This window comes from Malaya genurostris, chromosome 2, assembly GCF_030247185.1.
Source record: "Malaya genurostris strain Urasoe2022 chromosome 2, Malgen_1.1, whole genome shotgun sequence".
NCBI classification, from domain to species: Eukaryota; Metazoa; Arthropoda; class Insecta; order Diptera; family Culicidae; genus Malaya; species Malaya genurostris.
The window spans coordinates 297,624,550-297,645,020 of record NC_080571.1 but is presented as its reverse complement, the minus strand read 5'-3'; the positions used below and the strand labels follow the sequence as shown (position 1 = coordinate 297,645,020).

At 36.1% G+C, this 20,471-nt stretch overlaps 1 protein-coding gene across 1 annotated transcript in view; it reads left to right on the top strand.

The window, feature by feature from the left end:
• Positions 1-5,409: 5,409 nt before the first annotated feature.
• The window catches only part of LOC131430682 (ras-related and estrogen-regulated growth inhibitor-like protein), a 48,319-nt gene continuing 33,257 nt past the window's right edge, over positions 5,410-20,471 (top strand). The window contains exon 1 of the mRNA XM_058595833.1: positions 5,410-5,870. The gene's annotated coding sequence lies outside the window, so the exon portion shown is untranslated. The remainder of the gene's footprint in view (positions 5,871-20,471) is intronic.

The following is a 20,471-nucleotide window of genomic DNA, read 5'->3' as shown; positions in this document are numbered from 1 at the left end:
AAAATAGTGAAGAATTAATTTTGTACGAGAATGCAGCCGCAAGTAGAAAGTAACAACTTCTGATAACTATTCTTTTGTCGGTTCGGATAGTAAGTGGTAAAAGACCTTTATCGGTACTTTCCGACACACCAGAGACTCGAGTGATTTGCATTGATGAGATGCTTAAGTTCAACTCCTCTTGCGAAAGTTAAGTTAGTATAAGATTTCAGTTTGCTAAAATCAACCTTGTCACATCTCGCCTTTCCATTCTTTATCTTCACATTAATGAAATCAGTCGAAATCTTTTGACGTAGGATTGCGTCTTTGTTTTCTATACCGGGGTACAAATTCAAAATATAGAAGTAAAACCATATAGACAGTAGTAGTAGGTTTTGAACATCTACAACTCAACCACGAACAATGTCTCCAATGCTCTCCCTCTCCATTGTCATTCCTCTAATTGATATAACGGTTTCGTATACATAAGTCCACGGTTTCCATATGATTTCTGCTCTCCAATGAGTGCGTCGCATTTGAGAAAATTACTCACAGAAAAAAAAATTCAGTGTCGAATCGACTTGCACTCTGTGCGGTTCGATACTGCCGTAGAGAAGGTTGCTTCCACATCGTCCAAAAAGTTCAGGAACTACCTAGGAAAACAAGATTTCTTGAGCAAAATTTCTTTATTTATTATCTAAATTTTTTATATCATGCTTATAGAATGATTTGTCCATGGCCTTAAAATAGATTTCAGTTGGGGCGATGACTCAGATCATCAAATGACAAGTAGTAGCTGGGGGCTAGGTTATTGAGAATATGGTGGGTGAAGAAACAGATCGGTGCCCAATACGTTCAATTTGGCCATTATATCATTGACTTGTGGCACGGTGCATTGTCTTGGTTAAAGATGATTTTTTCTGCTTCATATGAGGCCGTTTTTTACGATTCCATATTTCAAACGCATTAATAACTAAAAACTTTTGTTGAAACTTCCTTTTCAAGATAGTCGACGTTAGTTATACCTCGAGCATCTAAAAACTGACGCCAGACTTGTTGCAGCTAGCTGTTGCGTTTTCCCCGTCTAAATGTTGAAACAACTCCGGAGAATAAATGTTGAATCCATGTTTCGTCCACTGTTTCATACCAACGCAAGAAATCCTTCAGTGCCGACCAGCTCTCTGGATTGTTGATGCGTTGTTGCTTTTGATAGATTGTGAGCGAACGAGGCACCAATTTGGAAAAGACTTTTTTCATGCCCCGATTTTCGCATACGATCATAAAAGCACTTCCAGTTCAGTCGGACTTTGATTTTGTGATCATCCATAACGATTATCAAAACTTGCTCACATTTTTTCGGATGACTGCTTAATTTGGTCACGTTAAAATCAGAATACCACAAATCTTTGTTTTTCATCTAAGTGCGGGTAACACTTCTTAAACCATTGCTGGACTTGCCCGGTTTTTCCTTATAGGAAGCAATGTTTTATCAATAAACGGAATTCGTTATTTTTAAGTTTTCGTAAATCAAAAAATAACGTCACTTATATGTCGGTAAGCTTAGTATTTGTAGTACGATTGACGTGAAAATTTGACACTTGTCTTCTGAACGATGATGATAGTTTGACATTTCAAACGTCATCTCAGTCGGTCCCGGGACTTTTTTTAACAATGTGCTATGCACATCAGCGGCTGGATTTGTTTTGTGCACCATTCGATTCGCCCGGGTTTGAGGTTCAATGCATACGGCGCTGGTCTTATAAGCCAGTTTTCATATGTTCGAGCTCCAACGTGGAATGATTCATAGTGTCAGTAGGAACGTAGTACTAGCCATAAAATGATTCTGTATGCTAAGAATAAGTCTGTTGAAACAGAAAGGCCTAATTCCACAGAAGGAATGTAATGTCAAGACATTGCTTTCGATTCATGCGAGACATCTTTCACCATCAACCCCAACCAACTAAACGATCAGGGTAAGCAAATTTCTAAAATTTGCAAACACAATTAAGTTTATACGGAACTTAAAAGACTGCTCACTTAGTATTCTAAACAATTGGAAGAAATTTTGTAGTTTGATATTGTATTTAACCCTTAAATGCGCAATTTTGTTTTACAACAAAATATCGAAAACGCTTCAAGCTTCGAATTTACGCGTCGCATGCAAAGTTATATCGAAACAAAATATAATTTAAAAATCGACTAAATAATACTTCAAAATAGTGGATCGTTCTCCCCGGTATGGTATGAATAATTACCCACCTGGGCTAATATGTTTCACCGGCTCTGGTTGTTTATTTAAAGTTAACTTAAACTTTTGGTCTTTTTTTTTAATTAATTTAATTTTTAATACTGACTTCGAAATGGAACTGATTTCGTAAACGAACTTTTTCTGTAGAAAATTTGTACAGGGTGGTCGGGGCTCGAACATACGACAACTGGCTTGTAAGACCAGCGTCCTATGCATTGATTGAAAGCACTATCCATCACTTTATATATCTCGGATAATTTATTGATCCTTTCCCAAAAAAATGTTTTCGATTCTGTTAACTCTATTCATCAACGTAATCTCCATCAAGAGCAATGCAATCATTTCAGCGCTGCTCTAAAATTTCAATACCACTTTTGTAGAACGATTTATCTTTGGCCTCAAAATAGACCTCAGTTTCAGCGATAGCCTCTTTATTTGTGCGAAATTTCTTACCAGCGATCATTTTTCCAGGTCTGCGAGCAGCCAGTAGTCGCTGGGAGCCAAATCTGGCGAATACGGTGGATGTGGGAGCAATTCGAAGTTCAATTGATGTAGTTTTGCCATTGTTTTGATTGACTTGTGACACGGTGCGGTGTCTTGATGAAACAAAAATTTTCTCTTTGTCATATGCGGTCGTTTCTTTGCAATTGTATCCTTCAAACGCTATATAATATTCACTGTTAATGGTATTTACTTTCTCAAGATAATCGAAAAATATTACACCACGCACATCCCAAAACACCGAGGTCAAAACCTTTCCAGCCGATTGCTTTCGGGCGCTTTGGACGAGGTTCACCAGTTACTGTCCACTCAGATGACGATCGTTTTGATTCTGGAGTGAAGTGATGAATCCATGTTTCATCCATTGTCAAATATCGACACAAAAATTCCGATGTTTTAAGTTTAAACATGGCCAAACACTACTCAGAATCATCCACACGTTCTCGTTTTTGGTCTACAGTGAGCAAACGCGGCACCCACTTTGAACATAGCTTTCTCATAGTCATTTTTTCTGTTTTCTGGGACTACCGTCTCATTTGGACGTCCACTGCGTTCTGCATCATCGATTTTTCTACGGCCACGTTTGAAGTCAGCAAATCAACATTTTATTGTTGTTTCTGATGGAGTATCCATAACACTTTTCAAGCCATTGATTTTCTTGAACAGTATTTTTTCCCATCGAGAAGCAGTGTAAAATTAAAACACGAATTTTTTTTATAGATTTTTTTTATTCAGGCCAATTTGCATACAAGCTTTACGTGGCCGAATGAACCATGTTTTTATTAGATAAAATAATTTTTTTACCGTTGGATATCGTTGTCACCCTTTTTCTAGGGGGTGAGGAACTTCCATTTTTTATCTTGCGATGATTGAGGGGTACCTTGTCCGTGGCTCGTCTCGTCCTCCATTGCCGCATAGGTGGTATCGTTGTTGGTTTCCGTTTTTTCTTCGTTTTCCATGTAATTCGCATTCTTGGGTTGGTTGTTAGTTGCTGTAGACGCGCCTTGTTGTGCATTAATTGCAGTTGCTGGTGGGTTTGATGGTACAACAGGAGTTCTGCGCTCACTAGTTTCCGTTGTTGGGCGGTTGTCCTTGTTTTTGTTTGAAGATGTCCTTTTCGCAGTTTCAGTGCAAGGTTTGCCGTAGTGTGCAGGTTGTTCACAAAACTGACATGTAACCAGTTGATTTTCATACGTAATCAGCGTTTTACACGGATGTCTTGATCACGTCTTGATCACAAATGATGTAAGATGGAACTCGCACGCCATTCCGGACACCCGGAAAAAAATCCCGCCATACTTCTCTTTCGATGGATAGAACTTCACCGTACTGCGACATACTTTCCCGAACGAACTGATTGCTGGTCTGCGGGGGAAGGTCATGCACGTGTACTTCTATGGCATTGTCCACCATGCACACAGGGATTTTATATTTGACATTATCATGATCAACACTGTGCACCCCTTTATTAACCAAAGCAAATGCAATTGCATCGCTTTCACGTTTGAACATAATGTACACACAGTTAGACGCCTTGTTGAATTGAATCTCACTCACATCACTAACGTTTAGATGCATTCGTTCCTTAAGCAAGATTTTAATTTCGGTTGCTGCTGGTCTAACTTTGCAGCGCTTGAAATCAATAGAAATTGCATTTCAGGTTTTGTTAAATCGTATTTGCCCATTTCGTACAGTCTATTGTTCACTACACTGTATTGTCTTTGTTTCTATCGTCTCGACCGTAAGCAATTTTCGACTGTGTCGGATGAGATGCGAGCACGAACTGGAAAAACACGAAATTGTTTTTGATCCATTGTTCTCAACACAACAAAAGTAGCGTCAATCTTAGCACAATAACTCACAAACTTATGAATAGAATATCATGAAATTTTAAAAGCTGTCTTTTAAAGATTAGTAGCGCCATGTAAGTGTAAGGCCCGGGACTTTTCAGTCCATGTGTTAATTCAAATAACAAAATTTTCCAACATTAAGAAAAAACAGACGATGGTCTTATGCCTCACACTGTTCCCGGCCCAATTTCTGTTTAAAACTTTTTCCAATAATTTTACGTATTTGGAAACTATTCATCGTCTCTTTCAACAAATTCCCGTACACCGCAGAATAATTCAGTTAGTTGTTGTATAATAACACTGTGATACATCCCGTTGTAGGAGAAGAACGATATTTCATATAACCCATTTCATCAATTTTCGAACACTGCTTGTGGGATGGCCAGGAATTTAATAAAAAACAAAAACGTAAATTTCATTATTGTACAAAACCTTAAGCTTACGCGTGAAAATCACGCAGTTGTGGATTTGTATTCTGTATTCTAGTACTGGTTCCTTTTGTTAGGTTTCTTCCACAAAAACAAACAAATTTTGATCTGAAACGGCGTGCAACGTCTGTTCCTCTGTACAGGGAGAGATTTTTTTTCTTCTTGTAATCTATGCTGGTACGTTTTTCGGAGCTCGTTTTGATCGGAATTTCCACCAATTCAAGTTGGAACGGTCTACCGCATGCTTCTACAGATGTCTTGTACGTAGTAAGCGCATGCGCGAGTTTTTCGTTAGCTATAATTTTCCTCCCTGTGTTTATGGCACGGCAGCTACCGGTGAAAATGAAAACAGTGTTTGCACCCATCGTGTTCGGCTCGAGATATATATGTCTGGTAATCACTTGAACTGGTTTTAGTCTGCTGATGTAGCTTCCCCAGTGCATTTCGCGCAACACGCCACGAATATATTTTCAAAATATATACCTTTAAAAGGTGGTAGCAACAAGTTGATTCTCTCCTTCTCATACCGGAAGCGTCCTCATTAGTGTGTTGGTGTAAATTCCCATATTATCATGGATGATTTCTTTCGGGAACTGAGGGAAACGTTAAACAGTGTCCAAACATAGGTACCACCTAAGTGAAAATTGGTTCAGTGCAAAATGAAAATTCGGCAAACTGTGAAGCAAAATATGATAAGTTTAAATATTATCCAGTTTGCAAGTGAAGTTCAGTGAAATCGTTGCAAAATCGAGTGTTTGTGAAAAAGACAGCATAATTAGCATCAAGTGAGAATACAAAGAACTATCATTATCTACCGGATATATCCAATATCTAAAAGGACCGGAGTGAAACACCATAACAGTCAAGGTAGGCGTTTTGAAAAAGATTTTTCGGACAATTGATGATATTTAGCTTTAATTTTCCACCACATCAAAGAACCATAAAGTTCCAATTCGAGTAGGTGGTTATGTCAACCACCCACTATTAAAAATTGGACTTCTGCATAATTGAAATTATCTCGTCGTTCATATTTTCCTCGAAACACCTACACTGAAGGAAGCTCAAATCAGGTACTATCCATGGCGGAATCATAATTGTTGCAGCTTGCATAGATCATTAGGTATTCTTTGTCTGTAGCTTGCTTGGCAGAGTAGAAAATTCTGACGGAAATGAGCTTTGGCTCGCCAATATTTGTGAATGAGTACTCACTAAAAGTCGTGAATCATATTTTGGTATTTTAAAATGAAGTAAACCCGACATTCGAAATTTAAATGATGGGCGCCGAGCTCGAAAGTTGACAGTAATGTACTGACGCACGAGGCGTGTGACAAAATATCTTCGACAGATGTAAGGTTCTCGTGGAGCTAAAGGTGGGTGATTTTCGGTTGGCATCATTCAGAAGCCGTGTAGGCATCCTGGTTAATGATGAGTATCAACGCTCTCGGGATGTTATAGTGAGAACTTTCCCGGTAAGCGTGCACTCTAAAATCAAAATTGGAAAGCACCTTTCGATGAAATGAACTACATTTGCAAAACTATTTATTAATAAGGCCGCAAGACAGTTTAGCATTATATTTTCTCATATTTAACATTTCATTGCGTCAAGATATTCTATAGCCAATAACACTTCTTAGCTCGTAACTTCGGAACTGGTAAACGAATCCGAAAGCGGTTTAATGTTATTCGATACACAGATAAAAATATTTTGTGAATTTACATTTATTTTCATGCACATATTTGGAGCAGGCAATTGCATGGAAAGTTACATTACAAAACTAAACGGTTTGTAAATATACAGTCTTTTTCAATAAAAAACTAAATTATTATTAATGTAATTTTACATCAATCATGATTTTAAATCAGATTTTCGTTTCAACTAATGTCTATTCGATTTACATGTCGTGTAAGTTTCATCTTTTTTTTGCTGTGTAGAACAATTTATTTGATTCTAGTTATGCGAAATCTCCAGTGCCGGATTTTAGTTACAAATCTTTTGTGCCGGGTTTAAATTACAAATCGTCAATATATTCGACAACAGATTTCTTGTATTGCTGATCTCTAAAAGATACGAGGTATATGAGTTCTTGAGTTTAGCCACAAAAAAAATATTAGTATTAAATCAAACCTAGCGCATTCAATTTCCTCCAAATCCAGTTTTTCATTGACGGTGATTTGCAATATAACTACATATTATCTTTGATTGCAATGTCGTGTAAACTTCATTTTTTTGCCTTTCTCATATAGAAAGGCTATGCAATCACTGTGAAAATCGACTTTTTAACCGAGGCCCGGAGGGCCGAATGTCATATACTATTCGACTCAGCTCGACGAACTGAGCAAATATGTGTGTGTGTGTGTGTGTGTGTGTGTGTGTGTGTGTGTGTGTGTGTGTGTGTGTGTGTGTGTGTGTGTGTGTGTGTATGTAACAAAAATATGCACTCACTTTTCTCAGAGATGGCTAAACCGATTTTCACAAACAAAGATTCAAATGAAAGGTCTCATAGTCCCATAGCCTGCTATTGAATTTCATTCCGATCCGACTTCCGGTTCCGGAGATATAGGATGATATGTACCAAAAAAGTGAAAAAATATTCACTCACTTTTTTCAGAGATGGCTGAACCGATTTTCACAAACTAAGATTTAAATAAAAGGTATTACGGTCCCATAGCTTGCTATTGAATTTCATTTGAATGTGACTTCCGGTTCCGGAGTTATATGGTAATATGTGAAAATTTGAGAAAAAGTTTACACTCAATTATCTCTGGAACAACTCAACCGATTTTTGCAAACTAAGATTCAAATGAAAGGTCTTATAATAGCCTAAAAATTTGTGGAACATTTTATCAGGATCCGGTTTTATAGTGTTTATGAGACTAGATCCGAACAAATTATCCTATTTCTATTTAATAAACAGTTGTTTTTGCGAATTTCACGATTATAATTATGATGTAATGAGTAATATGAGAAAGGCATCATTACACCACTGGGTGGATTAAAATAGGTTTTTTGTCAATTCGATGTAGAAAAAGAGTTGAGAACATGTGCAACTTAGAAAGCCGGTTACTGTAAATTCACTGTGAATTGAGGTAGATAAAACTGTATATTTCAAATAAAAAATTATTAGAAAATTTTAATGATAGCTAAATTTTGTCTCACTCAATATGTTGCGAGATCAGCAATATGTATACCACTGATACATGACTCGAATCTGCAATTATGCTTTTCAATCCGAAGAACTGCTCTGTCAATTGAGTAACTATGTGCATTACAAGAGCTACTAGGGGCGCGCTCCCTCCGAAAAAGCACATATAATAAATTTGTGAATTAAACATTTTATGAAACCTTTATAAACAATGCCGTAAATATAGCAAACTATACGTACAACATTGGACTATAGCTTTTCTCAAGAAAAGCTTACTGTTATGAACAATTCGAAGTTTTGAAATTTATAATCGTTTTGAAAAGGCAATTATTCAAGGTGTGAAGCACTCTAAACTCGTTTCATTACGAAATAAACGTTTCATTTAACGTTTACGTTAAAAAAAGGACTTTTTCGGATGGTGATAAAAAAAAGCCATCTTCTACAACGATCGTTTCAAGTAGCGGGTCGATGCCAGATCCGGCCAAAACATCGCATTATGGTATTTCTTGATGATAAATTTCCCTGTTCACGACCAGTCCGGAGCGAAAGAAGAGCGGCTTTGACATTCCCTTTTCGCTGATTGTCAGCCACAGCAGCATCTTCTTGAGGAACTCGATGTGTGAAATGAACGTCACTTCGATGCTCACTTCCTTCGTGGGGGAATTAAAATACGAAGTGCCCTGCAAGTCGTTACCATTCAGGGTGAGATACCAGCCTAGACGCCGTGTGGAATCCGGAGGAAAAAATGAACCAAGAATTGATCCACTGGGTTCCTGCTTCCATGTCGTTAAAGGCGACAATTGTAGGAGTTTCTTTTTCCTTTCAGTTATCAGATATTTTCAATGTTTCACTTCTGATTACTCTATTTTACTAAATTATCTCTTCATTCAACTTATCAATTCCTGTCTAGCGGAGAAAAGTTGTATTTGGAATGTTTTCTTCTTCCATGTTATTGATTGTCTTTCATGATTATAAATTGAATGATGAAAATCAACTATTGCGCAAATCTGTTGATATTACAAAGTTAATAACAGAGATAACATATATCGGTATATTGAATAGATAGTAAAAAAAATTTCTTGATATTAATATTTCAAACAATAAATTAATATTTTTCTCGGTGGCCGGCTGCCCAGATCAACCAATATAACCAATTAAAAATTTTAATAAATAATTAAAATAATAAAGCGGAAATAATACAGAATCAAGACGCACGTGAAATCTGTTGACCTTTATTTGGTGATTTAAAATGATTTTATAACAACCGTTTAGAATATGTCAATGCAATGAGTCAACTATTTTGTCTAAATCCTATTCACTCGTTTATTTTGTATCACGTAATTTCATTTACAAAAAAATGGGAAGTTTATATTCTTTACGCAATAGTATTGCAAATTTTTCTTCAGTTTCCTCGAATAAAAGCTGTGAATCAAGACTTCCCGGGACTTCAATAAAGAATATTGTTGAAACGTTCACTCGGGAAGTTAGCGAGTTTAGTGGCGCATCCGAGCATCCTGAAATCGGAACATACTGAGTCGCGCGCGAATAATACCAATACTGAAATTTTCACTAACAAATATACTTCTCCCTTGACACTTGTGAAGTGCGCAGTAGTATATACGGCCTCTAGTAACAACAAGTGTTGGACTAACATTCCTTCCTATTCCTTAGACGATCTACGTTCGGACCTGGCCGGCGCCGGTACTGATCAATGAATTCTGGAATTACCAGAAGATGTACATTGAAGGATGATTTACCAGTCCCAGGTCGGATCATCTTTAAACTCCCTGTACAATTTCAGCTAATCCCGATCAGTAACGGAGTAGCAACCAGGGGTGGTCGCTCAAACTCAAGCTCAAGCTCAATCCCATAATATCTTTATAAGCTATTCAACATCATTAATCCCGCACAATCCCTACTTAATTTTCATAAACCCACTGAATGTTTTCTGAAGGTAAAAGTGAGCAGACACAGTTCAGAGTAATTGCCTCCTTGATTTAGGTGCAATAAGTACGTTTTAAGGTTTTAGACCTAACTTAAAAGTTTTCACTGGATCCAATCGTCGAAATGTGACAACAACAGCTGTGTGTATGGTAAAAATATCAATGTTTTAGAAAATGCTAAAAATCATCAGATGTATCACAGCCTTACTTCACCTAGTTTGCCGTATAAACCACATTAGCATTTGTGATATTAATCGATCACAAGTGACAGAATCTTTTTACCAATTCTCGACGAACATTAGAAAAGATCCTAAGTGTAAATTTCAAAGTTTCTCTTTGTTTAGTTTCTCTTTTAATTATGACCGCCTGTTCCTGTATTTTCCGATAATTTTTTTAAAGCAAATCGGCTGTTGATGGTTTTCATTATCATTCTATGTGAAGAGTTAGTTGGAAAGATTGCAGATAATACCGTAACAATCGAACGAGAAACTGTCTATTGCACTTAGATCCAGTAGAGTAAGGCTTGTCCGCCTCAAAATCTGAACAGATTAAATCTGGAATAAAAAAAAATTTTTTTTCCAGCCACCGAAAGATCTTGTCTCTTCAGCAATGTTTGTTTCACCATCGCGTCCTACTGGTGGTTCCCGAGATCCGTTTCTGTTCCACTTCCAACCTTCCTGGCTGCTGTCAAACTGTATTGCTATATTGAATTTTTTTAGATCGTTATGGACAGTGTTTGCATGAAAACCAAGCTTTTTCCCAATTTTTTATTGACAGATTTGGAGTTTCATTATGACCGCACACAATTGCTTTCCGTACTTGCTCTTCTTTCGACATCATCTTCGATCTAAAAACTTGTAGTATCACCAAAAATTTATTTTAAACAATGAACAGACGTTCATCAGTCTGCAAAATATTTCTCGCTTTGGTGTAGTATTTCCAGCGATATACGTATTTAGAGGTATCCAGACTTTGTCGCAAACAAGCCTTAGAAGAATACTTCACAGATTGAAATGTTAGAAGAGCAATCTTATTGAAACTGCGGCTACCAAGTGTTGATTCTATTTTAATTATCAGGTTCGGATTCTCGAAAATCCCCTCCGCAGCAATTCCAACAAACTGCCGCTCATCGTTTTGATGGTTTGTTTGATTTGACAATTAGAATAAATGGAACACTACGGCCATATTTCACCGAAAATCTCATGCAGGAAGTTTCCCGAATTGCATCTGTGACATCTTCAGAAATTGGAATGAAATTGTCATACTAAACAGCCCACTGAAATCTTTTCTTTTCATCAATCTGTCTACATTGTTGTTGTTTTACGCAACACCAACTCACAAATATGAGCGCGTGTTCAACCGACAACATTTTCTTCTGTTACCGTTCCCAGCATTCTTGTGGATTTGCTATAAATTCACTGTTTTGTGCTTGATTTTTTTTTCTCTAAGTTTAAACGTTCTACACGGAAAGAATTTTTTCGGAGCATCATGCCAAAAGTAAGGTGGAAAATAAAGTTTGAATACTGAGGCAGGAGTATTTTGTTCAAGGCACTTATCTTGAACATATGCTTTTCATAGAATTTCCTATCAGCGACATATTTTGCATTTGTTTTATTTTCGTTTGTTTTCAGTAAAACTTTTGAATATATTTGTATTGGAGAAAAAAAGAAGAAGAGAAGGGCGTTTTAAAACACCAACTGTCATCAGAGTTATACGCTTTGCTTAATGTTTTCAAGATAAGAAATTTTCAGTGTCATCAGTCTTTAGCCAAAATTAAACTCGATTAATTAATGTCGACATTCTCTTGGTTGATTCCTTTGTTTGATTTTTCTCACGGCCTAAGTGCTAGTGTTCGGTAACATTCTTTTGCTCGTAACACACGCAGTTGTGAAGACGTTGATTTTCCTTTTGCTGCTGTTCACACTTTGCAGGCAGCCACCGTCGTCGCGGTTTTAATTTTACTACACAATGTTTTATCGCATGTTGATGTCTTCCGCTATACCGTCGTCAAGAATAAAAAGATTTATATCTTCGTACACGTACAGTACAACAGTACAGCATCACCCCACTCGGTTACAGAAGTCACCGATTGCAGTTTAATAGCGATCGGAAGCCCACCGCCAATGTGTCAATAAATCCGTACAAAAGGTCAATCCATCAGCACACGTTGCTCTAATATCATTCCTTGAATGGCAGATGAAAGTACGCCCCGTTGACTCAGAAGCATGTGTAAACCGTGGGAGATCAGCGAAGAATCACTGCCCGTAAGGACATAGCACGGAGGCCCACGCGTAAATTCTTTTGCCGTGCAACCAGGATAGGAAAAAACGCGCGCCGACATTCCGTAAAGTGAGGGTTGTTAACCTCTGACTTATTCCGTGTCTGTCGGAGTCAATCCATTCTTCACGCGTGCAGCTCTGTAACTCCTAGGAAGTATTAATCTGTCGAAGCGCACCATAGTTTCCAAGGAAATAATGGTTGCCTTTCAATTTTTGAAACACTGTGAGCGGAACTTTCTACCAGATTTGAATTTTTTTGAGCAAGTGAAATTTTGGAGAGTATCATGTTTTAAAATTTTCTTCACCGACTCAATATTTCACTGTTCCAGGTGACAGAAATTTATTGCGGTGTTTTATGTTATGTTTATCTGCTCACCCAGCTATCTGCCCGTTTTTCATTTTCTCAGTATATTAGCGACAACGAACCTAATTCTGTCGGTATACGCAAAGAGAACCGATAAATATTCGCCATAATTAGTTTCTCTCAGTTAATGCCCCCGGTTAGCAGTTTGTAGCACAAGGTCGGCAGAAGTAATTAACAGTGTACATATACTCGTTTCGCAAAATTAAACTTTTTAAAATATCGAGCTGTGGACCGTTGGAAGGCCATGTTGAGATTGGTGTCGTTTTCATGAAAACGTAAAACCATTTCAGCAAATCAATCAAAAAAAGTCACACACACCCACCTTGGTACTACATAACAAAACGCAACTGCGTCTTCGAATCGAGAAAATCTTGTTTCACACCAAGACAAAATGAAAACTTCATTTAAAAAAAAATCCCAGTTCAGCTGCTGTCAGCAAGCGACGAGGTGATGACGAAGAACTGAGACAGTGATTCATAACTTTATAACAAAGAATGGCGTATCGACCACAATGTAAAGTGAAAGAAATGTATTGTCATGGAGCGAAAAGTGCAATCCAAAGCAGGTCACACAGCAGCACTTTTCATGGTTCAAATTGATTGTCTTTAGAAATTGTAAAATTTTACTGTACAATTTAGAATTTGGCTAATTTAATTTCGTTAATAAAAATATTTTAAATATGCAACATTGAACTGAATAATATAAGAGTTTATTTTAGGCTTGAAAGTTTTGCTTCAAATAGACTAATTGTCAGTTATTAGTAACTGAAATAATATAATCACTGTAACTTTGTGAAACTAATAACAAATTGGCGGGTTTCATGACATACCATATGCATTATTCTATCCATCCTTTTTATGACAAATAAAGTAATAGCCATGAGCACAATACTCTATTTTTGATATACATAAAATTAAGTAGGCTTCTATAATTGGTTGGAAATATGACCTCTTTTGGAGAAATTAATTCGACTATTTTGAGCTACTTTATATTTACGCTACCTTTGTCGAATTCCTAGTATTAAGCGCTTCGTATCTAAAATGGCCACAATGAGCGTTTACATGCAACCAAAATACCACGAATTAATTAGCGGATTTTATGGAACGGAAAACCGGATGATGTATGTACTTCTGTTAGTTTTCATTTCCGTGTACATGTGACGTATGGCATCGATCGAAATCGATTTAATTCCACCGTAATTACTCACCGGTCATATTTTTCAATCATTTTTGATATGCTTTTATTTATTAAAGCAATAGTTGGGAATGTTATATTATGGTGTGGGGGGTGTCTTATGATATAACACTTTTTTTCGTTATCCTCGTAGTTCGTCTACGTAATCGTTCATATTTATCAGCTGAGTTACTATAATTGTCAAACAAATTTACTACAATGTGAAATGTGCTATACTTTACCACTTTCGAATATTGCTTATTACTGGAATAGTAAGGAAAATATTTGTGATCGTGTCAGAACATTAGGAAGAGAAACTAAACTTGCTTGCTTTTTATTTGCCCTGACGTCTCCGCTCTTTCTATAAAAATGTTTAATATATTGCAAAGTTTAATGATCTGTAGTAATAATTTGTTGTGCCCCTCCAATATTTCATGGAACCCTGGTCGTGTCAGTAACAGAAACATCAGCAGATCACAACAGAGTTCTAGCAAAACTGTATCTCTTGTTGGACTTTTTTATTTCAACTGCTAACGAGGTCAACCTTTCATTAGAATTACGTTACGAAAAACACCTCCTGATAAAAACTTGTTAGTAAATTAATGATCACTAGTTCAGTCGGGGCAGAAATAATACGGTAAGATTGTGTCTCAAATGATTCACAACTAGAGTTGCAGTTGAAAACACAAATATTTCAATATTTTCAATAAATTCCACTATAATAAAAGTTCTTCACTATTTCGTCACTAATGTCACAAAATAGTAACAGATATAGATACTAGTGTATCGGGTAGGGTACAGTGGGGAGATATGCCGCACTTTTTCTTCAAATTAAGATAACGACCTGTTACTGTGAATATTTAAAAAACAACTGAAACATCACTTATTATTACAACGTATTTGTTTGGTGGAAAAACAATGTTTATCATTCATTTGATTTATTTTACATTTCGTCTTTGACTCATCAGTGCGTTGCAGTTTATGTTGGACTGCTGGCGCGACCTAACGGCTCAACATGAACCGTTAGGCAGACGTAGGTTAATGCTATTTGCAAAGCATTTGCAAAACAATTTTGCTAATTATACCGAAGTTAAATCGATACCGATCACTGCAACGGAGCTAACAATATACTATCGGTAATAAATCTAATTGGCTACTTTTACTTGCTTGTTTTTTCACAACTTTAAAGCACTTCTACGACTACAAACTCGAAAATTCGGCAACTCTCCTAGAACGGCATCTCACCCACTTTACCCCATTATACACTGATGAAGGTTGCAAAAACCACACCGAGACTCTAGTATCTGTGTCTGTTACTATTTCGTGGTATTAGTGGCGAAATGCTCAAGAAATTGTTTTAATGTAGTGGAACTGTTATTTTTATTAAAAGCGATTTAGTTTAGCCGCTTTAAATCCGCTGTCTAACCGCTGCTTTACCACACTTAAAAATGGCTAAATTTCTACATTCATTGACACATTTTCTTAAAATGTGAGTAAGGTCAAATGTTACAAAATGTCCCTCTCCAGAAAATATTGAGGTATCTATATATAGGGTAATAGTGCCCCTATTTGTCTTAGTTGTACAATTTTTAAAACTATTTTTTGTGGCTTCTTAAAGCCGAAGCAAAGATATTTCCTTATAACAATTCGTTTTGGGAAGAAGGAAGGAAAATTGACTGATAAAAACACATTTTTAAAAACGAACTCATTCCGAAATCAGTGTTATGCCGCACAACAAAAGGCACAAAAATGCCCCACAACAATTATGTGTAATGCTCCAAGAAATGTCAAAAAAAGAAGGGAGAGTATTAGAATAATTGCAACCACGAACCTATAATTTTAATCCATACAATGCTACATTTTGCTTGAATATTTGTTAAAAATATTAAAATAGAATATATTATTTTAAAACGGATTATTCATAGTTTTATGAGGGTAAAATTTTTTTTAAACGACAACTGCCAAACTTACATAGCAGAAAGATAAAACGAAAAGGTAATGTTATTGATATCACTTATTATTCGAGTAGTACTGAATCGAATTCGGATGTTGAAATGACTATTTTCATCTTAAACTAGAAGTTTTAAATGTTTTTATAATATTTGAGCACTAGCTTCTTTATAAAAGGCACTAATAAAATTAACATCAGATGTTGGTTTTAAAAATTAAAAAAAAAATTGCAATATAGCGGAATAAAAATATTGCAAAAAATTTAGAGAAGCTCTTGTTTCAAATTATAATTTTTCCGGGTAGTTTTTTATTTTTTGAAAATACTTTGAACTTTTTATTCAGTGTATATAAATTTTAATTGTAAAGTGTCAACTTGATTTCCCACAACTTTTTCTTAAACACTATTTTTATCGAATTGATAGTTTTCGAATTACAACGATTCAAATTAAAACGGCACATTTTTTACAGAAACTACGGTTCCTTTTATATTTCGTATCTAAATATTACGAGAACGACTATATCTAGTAAAAAATGATCATTACGAGCAAATCTATCGCTTTTAATCTGTGAAGTCCTATTCTAATGTTAGTGTTTTTTTTTATATTACGTATTTGTGGCTAATTACCAATTATTGATGAAGCGCTAAAACATTTTTATCTGCGTATCTTATTTTAGAGTCGAATCGGTATTTCTGTCCATACAAAATTAAAGGTTTGCCATACTAACGATATGTACAAAGTTACTCCTGAATCGGAGAAAGTCATTCCTAATTTTACCACCTTTTCTGATGGTAATTTTTGAAATTGTTCAATGATAGCCACGATTGAAATAAATAAATATAGTAAAAGCTTTCATTTTCTGCCGTCCTATACAAATGCAAAGTTATAAACTGATCCAAGTCAACAGAACATTTTAATGAATATAAATTTGACAAGGGAAAATGTGGCAGTGAAGATAATTACTTTATTAATTACAAAGAATAATAACAATAATGTAAAGTATTTCAGGACATAACCGACACATAAAAAAAATTCTATAGACTCTATTTCCCGTAAGTAGATCACCGTTCCCGTTTGACTAATTCTAGAAAAAATCATTGCTGAAGTATGCGTATACTTATAGTATCACTGAACTTCTATACATGTAAAGCGTTAGGGAATCCACTCCATATACATATTTATCGCCGTTAGCAGCAGTCTGCTGTCTTATCTTACTGACATACCTTACTTATCTTAACGAACGGCCATGGCCATCCAATGACAGTGAGCTGTTATATAAACAATCGAACGCTGCGGTTCACTCACTTACTCACTCAATAGAATGCAGTTAACAACATTTGGCCGGATTTTTCGGTTCATCTTATTTTCGCCTAAAAATAACCTCATCGAGCCAGCTTTTCTCTGCACAAGTTAAACATTCCGGATTCCGATGGTTGCCATGACTCTAGAATCAGCAATTTCGAATTTATGAAAAATGAAACAGGAATTGCGGTTAAAGGATAGGAGATATTTTTGTCGGTCGTACTCGAACTATAACGAGAAGTCAATATTGTTGCTTAATATGTATTATACACGTTCTCCCGGAAGAAAATTGATTCAAGAAATATTGTTCTCTTTGTCCCATCCCACACGACAGCATCAACGGTGAAGCTCGATTCACACAAATATGGCATCCGAATAAAGATAAATTTCAATTTTCTTGCGCTGGTTCCCCAGTCAACTCAAGTGCGACCCGTGTTGCTACAATATACTTTCCTTCTCCCACGATCCTCCGTTAGATGGCTTAAAAATATGCGTTCAACGAGCAGAAAAGAACACGTTTGAATGAATCTATTTTGATGGTACCCATTTGTACGGCGTGTGAATCTCGCTCCATACACACACGCACGCTTTGTCACTGCCCACACTGCCTTTCGGCGGATCCTCGGATGATCATTCGGGAGAGGTTTTATAAAATGGGGAGGCACGACTGGGAAAAGAATTTAAGATTGGACCGCCGCGAAAATACCGCGCTGTTTCGATTTGATTTGTTTAACCCAATGTTTTGGTCAGTCAACAACAGTGTCGTCGTTATAAAATGTCGCCACTACACCGGGACTCTGGCGCCAGCTGTTTTGATTGCTGCTGGCGACGGACCGGATGGCGAATGGCGCGATGCGTAAATTCCACGTGTCGTCACCTCTTACTTGTAAACCGGGTAGTCTAGAGAGCAAGTCAGATGGGCGGTTACATTCCCTGATTAAAAAGTAGTTCAGAATCAAGAAGAGATTGCCAGACCGAAATGTATGAAAAATTGATTGCCAATCGCTTAAATAATCTTTGTGTATAGAAATTAATCAATATCAGTCAATCCCGTCAGAAATTGCACCTGGTTCATATGCTGATTACGCAAATTTCCTATTAACTCAATATGGTTTCCTGTGGTGCCCAGCAACGGATATATAACTCGCTGAAACAATGTACGATATTACCTTCTGCAACGTAATCGATTCACCGTTAACCTACCTAACTAAAGTTTACTCATCGCTCGCCAGAATCCATCATAACCAGACTCTGATAATCATCTGAGCTTAGTGGAGTGTAACTGGCGCAAGGAAAATAAATGCCATAACACTGATGTTACATCGTTACCTCGTTATTGTACAACACAGGTTTTCACGAATTTTATACCCACCTGATAACTAATAATAATTCCTACATAAGGTTTGTGTCTCGTAATAATCTTACTTCGGAAAATCTTTCATCGGGCACGCATACATATTCGACGTATAGAAATTTTCCCACAAATGAACTTCTCGTCGAAAAGTTTTGTTTCGGAAATATATGTTGATTACGAAATCAAGTTTTTATTTTTCGATAAACACAAAACGAAATTCGTGTGTACTTTGCTGGAACGCACGGAAACCAACTCTCGAAAAAGAAAAACTTCCTCATCTCTCCTACAGCGTTCAGCATTTCAGAACCGATGCTTTATTTGACAGCTTCATCCATGCTGCTTTTGAAACTTATGTCTCCATCAGTAGTTTCCGTAGTTGACAACTAGGAATGAGAGAATACAACATGCTGGGACGGGATATATTACACCTTCGAAAATATTATATCATAGTGCAATGAAATGCTAATTATGATCATGATTCTTACGGAGAATCCAGCAATCGTAAAATGACGGTTTTTCACTATTTGTTTCATGCTTTGATTATTTTAACTAAAAATAATTGACACCTTTATCATTTCTGTTGATTTTCTCACAATAAAAAAGATGTGGAAAATCGGAAAAATACAAAAATATCTTTAAATAATATTAAAAGGAATGAAGGATGTTAAAATAAATTAGTATACGTTTGTTTATTTTTTTAATGCAACAAGTTGAAACCACTTCAACTTTTAAAAAATCGGCTACTTTAATTTATTTAAAAAAAACTGTGTTGGTACGATTTATTTTAACGTCGTAGTTAATTGAAGTGTGTATGTAAAAGATAAACGCAAATCGTTACCCACACGTTGATTCTGGAATACGTCTGCAACAAATGGATTGAAACATTGAGTGTCTCCATTAAGTATACAGAGCTGGAGGCGTTATAATTCTCAGCGACAATTCGTCGAATCTTCCGGATCTGATGTTTCATCTTGTGACTATTCATCTTTCGAATCAGTACTCGTTCGTGAGAGCAGTGATTCGAGTCAATTTCTGGACCGTAACGATTCACTCAATATCAGAACTCATGAAATCAACTCTTGTTGGGGTCATTTTTCGAGGAAATAAAACAATGGAGTTATCAAAATGAAGAGTTTCAAAAATTTAAAAAAAATGTCAACAGTCTTATTCGGTGAAATGACGAACTCATTTTGAAACACTTCGTGTCATATTTTGGATATTTCATTCGTCAACTTGCGCGGTTATTATAATCTTTCTAAAGTTTCCCGAGGCACTATTCACTTTTTCTCAATCCAGCGAAATTAACAGTAATTAGGTTAGGTGAAGTCGTTTTCGATGAAATTCACCTTTTGCCACTCAAATATAGTGGCAGCTAGCCAAATTTAGCCAAAACTTTTCCAGATTTGTCTATGCTTTGAATAATATTAGAATATATTTACACAGCTTCGATCTCATATACTCATTTGTAACATAGTCAAGTTTCTTGTCATCGTTACTTCAAGTTCAACTCGCTTGTCATTGTTAAGCTGTATATTTAACTAACTAAATCTATGAACCGGAATCAGTTTTCTTTTTCCGATGTACAGTTTTCTGTTCAAACGAAATCCGGTATTGTTGTCTTGGTTCTAAAAAATTTCTTTTATTGTATTCATTCTCGTGAGCGATTGATTGGGATGAGACTTTGTACACGTGTTAACTATAACGAATCATTTGTTGTATACAAATGAAGATACCATTAAATTGGTTTAATGGTTAAACTTAAATGCAAACTGTATAAAAATGATATCGATGAAGTAGTTTCAGGGGAATGAGTGGGCAGTCTAAAAGACTACATATTGAGAAAAAAAGTTCAATGCTTTTTCAAACATTGGAAAATTAACAGAAAAAGTAAAATCGAAAACATCAATTTTTTTCAATAATTTCATTTTGAATTTAAGCATAAAACAAGTATTTGGTAATAC